This window comes from Ambystoma mexicanum, chromosome 6p (assembly GCF_040938575.1).
Source record: "Ambystoma mexicanum isolate Mex_15411 chromosome 6p, UKY_AmexF1_1, whole genome shotgun sequence".
NCBI classification, from domain to species: domain Eukaryota; kingdom Metazoa; phylum Chordata; class Amphibia; order Caudata; family Ambystomatidae; genus Ambystoma; species Ambystoma mexicanum.
Window position 1 is genome coordinate 588,376,959 of NC_090935.1, and position 3,686 is coordinate 588,380,644.

General features: G+C 49.2%; 1 non-coding gene across 1 annotated transcript; it reads left to right on the forward strand.

Moving 5' to 3' along the window:
* Positions 1–2,549: 2,549 nt before the first annotated feature.
* LOC138512738 (U1 spliceosomal RNA) lies at positions 2,550–2,711 on the forward strand. The gene has a single exon (XR_011281515.1). It is a non-coding gene; the product is annotated as a U1 spliceosomal RNA (small nuclear RNA).
* Positions 2,712–3,686: the final 975 nt, after the last annotated feature.

A 3,686-nucleotide genomic window follows, 5' to 3' on the forward strand; every position in this document is an offset into this window, starting at 1 on the left:
AGCACCACTGCCATGTTTTACCTAAACTATCGGGGTGGTACACCCTTTCCAAGTCTGTCCAGGCTATCCCCAAAAATCTGGAAGTGAGCAGGGGAACTCAATGCGCTAGCAGACACTGAGCAGAAATCCTCTACCCGAAGAGTATGAGTGACAAATCAATAGATATTTTAGACTAAATCCTTTCCCTGTGGGGTCATCCTCCTATAGACTTATTCACCACAAGCCAAAACGCACAATGCCCAGACTTTGCATCTAGGTCTCTCCAACCAAGATTGAAGGGGGAACGCCCTGTGGATGAGCTGGTCAGGGAAATTTGCTTCCGCTTTTCCACCGACACCACTCCTCATCAGGATAGTGCACAAGATGCACTGGGAACGAGTCACTCTAATCCTGATCGCTCCAATGTGGGCAAGACAACCATGGTTTCCACATCTACTCAAACTGGCAATATGCAAACCAATCAAGCTTCCATGCCCCTCCAACATGCTGTCCCAGCACGAGAAGACAACACTCCATCCTCAATCTATGAAATTGGCAGCTTGGCTCCTAAAGTCATAGAGTTTGGACATTTAAACCTTCCTCAGAGGTGTATAGATAACTACCTCTGTTGTGTGGGTCAACAGAGGTAGTTACAGTCCTCAGCCACAAAGCGGTAACTTATTTATTTATGCAATGTTTGTCGGATATCCGACAAACATTGCATAAATAAATAAATTCGTCAAGAAGATCTTGGGACTTGATGATGGAGGAAGGAGAGACTAATTTGTATCACAGCATAGTGAGGGTTACCTCGGGGAATACCATTCATTTTCAGTGAGCGCGGGTCCATACAATTGCCAGTACTCCCACAAACTATGAACAATGGGATTAATATAGTAGCAATTACTTTGCATTTAAATATCCCATTTCAGGCAAGTAGGACCCACCATGCAAGAGAGGAACGGGCTCCGGCCCAGACATGCCCGTTCCTCTCTTGCATGGTGCTCTGAGGGGCAAAAGGCGAGCCGAGATAAAGGGAGGAGGTGGTGAGGTGAGGAGAAGAGTGCTGGCCCAGGCGAAGGATTATGTGGACAGGTGCTGTGCAGGAGCTCCTCTCGGCGTGGGCAGCACAGTGGATTCCTGAACCCCTGATTAGCCGTGGGCCGCTGCTCTGAGGGCCATTGTGCAGAGTTACTTTCAAGGTTTGTCATCTCTGGGCATATGTTTAGCAGGGGTTGCGGCGACACAGCCTGTCTGCCCCAAAAATCGTTCTTTTGAATTGCGAATGTCACTGAAGATGAACCTTTATCAGCTGAGAAACTTAACCTTTGCAGTGCTTTTTTTCCTTGTCTCGAGACAAAGAACAACAGCGGGAGCTCAGTTACGTTTACCTCTAAACACAGTGCGGATTGATGAAAATGTCCATGCATTATACCAAGTACATTGGACATTATAGATGTGGCCAGTGGGGTATCAAAGCATGGCGAATACCACATGTACAGCACAATATGTTACCCTAGTATTGCCCCAATAACACACTGCAACCTGCAAATGGGCCTCAGTGGACCACCTGCCAAGGTTTCTGGAAGGTGCTTATGATCTTGATCTGTGATCTATGATATGATCTGATAGGTTATTTATAACACGCTTAATACCCATGCAGCAGTGATCCCAATCAAAAGAGTGAAACAGGCAAGCCCAATAGGTATAACTTATTTTCACTCTTTTGGTAGCGCAGTCTGAGGGCAACCTATACCCTTCAGGAGAGGTGTGAGCTGATACAGTTGCAACACAAAAAACAATAGTACTATGTTCCCAAAATACCTTAGCTCTTGTCTTTCGGATCTCAGCAGAGCCAGGCTTTTCAGCATCAGACCAGAAGCATGGGTGCCTTTGCGCTGGGCTGGGGTCAAGTCGGAGAGCAGCAGCAATGGGCCCCAACGATGCAGTTCTGTTTGGCAGTGGTGCTGATTTGCGGGTAGAAAACGCCACCACCAGGTACTTTCTGGGAACAGTATGCCTTGCCAAGTGGATGGCACTGGAAGACACAGTGACCTCTGGGCCCGGACAAGGGAATACTTGCTTTGGGCGCTGTGCAGGCTCGGCTGACAATGCGGCATATGGTTACGGCAAAGATGTCAAAGCTTCTGCATTGTCATTGAGCAGAACTCTGAGATTCAGGGGTGGTGGAGCGTCGAGGTCCAGGATGATTATGATGGTGTCAATGGGGCCAGCGCTGAGCAGCTCCGCTCAGGAGGGCCATGGGCCCGTGTAGGGACGACAGGCCAGTAGGCAGACTGCAACAGACCTGCTCGAGCCATCCTGCTATTTATACAAATCTCGGGCTGAGCAGGGCCTGATGGGAGAAAGGAACTGCACTACAATCTGCTCTTCTGCTGAGCTCTGCCTGCTGGAGCTTCCCCCCACACGCGGGACAGGCAGCTCTGCAGATGCTCAGAGCTTCCGGGACGGGTGTGGGGGGTTGGGGCTGGGTCAGGGCCTGCCTTCTTACCCTCGCTTAGCGGGGCTTCCCAGAACTGACCCAACCCCTGCCCTCTTGCATGCAACTCATACTTAGCTGGCAGGGGAGAATCTGATCTCAAGGGCAGATCTCCCAGGGTGAGGCTTACCCATTGCACATCGGATTTGCTGACGCCTGCTATGTTCCCAAATGTAGGATACACGACTGCATTATTTCTGGTAGTGGGGGACTGCGTTCGCGCTCTCCTCCTGATTTATTGGTGAAAGAAAAGGTAAAGTGTGCACTAGGCCTGCTAGGTTGCATACTTTAAGATTTTGCTCACATTGCGTTTCTTCAATTAGGTTCACCTTTGGGTGATCGCTTTTCCACATTTTATCTGTTGAATTGAATTATGCTTCTTTCATCACCACAGAAGTAATGTGTATTACAGAGATAAGCTGCCATATGTATTGGGCACACTGCACATGCTCAGGCAGCATCAATCATGCTTTGTACAGGACAATGCTGGCCTAAATTGGGAACAGCCAGCATAGACATGTTGCTAGAGGGGCATATTTTGGGTACAACCAGCATGACAATGTGTTACATCAGTGACAGTGCTGTCTTACACTGTGGACACATTGATCATTAAAATGTGTGTGGGTCATTACGACCCAGGCGTTAACCATGGTGCTATTCGCGCCATGGTTGACGCCGGAATCCGCCATGGTGAATGGCGGAATTACCACCCCCATCACAACGTTGGCGGGGCGGTAATTCCCCATTCCCATTTTTGCCCCATAGGGCTCAATGGGAATGGGGAAGGCGGTAATTACGGTACCACAAATTGCGGTACCGTAATTGCCTCCAAGGTCCCTTTGCAGGCCCGTTCCTTAACGGCTGGTAACACCAGCCGTTAAGGTAGGGTCCCGCAAAGTGACCTCGTAATTAGGTAGTAAGGGGTTAACGGCGCCGCCACCTTTTACGGCACCGTTAACCCCTTAACGCCTGGGTCGTAATGAGGCCCGTTGTGTTGTAAAATGTTCTTTTCTGCTGTTGGTGACCTGGAATTTTCATGTTCCCCTTTAGAACTGATTGTAAACTTATGGCTTTTTGGTCACCTTTTCTGCTGTAAAATGCACCATTTCAACCCCATATTTGAAAAGAAAATCTTGGGGGGGTAACCCCCCCAAACCCTCCCTAGAACCTTGTAGCTCCCTCGCTACGCTCGGTCACCCCCACTATT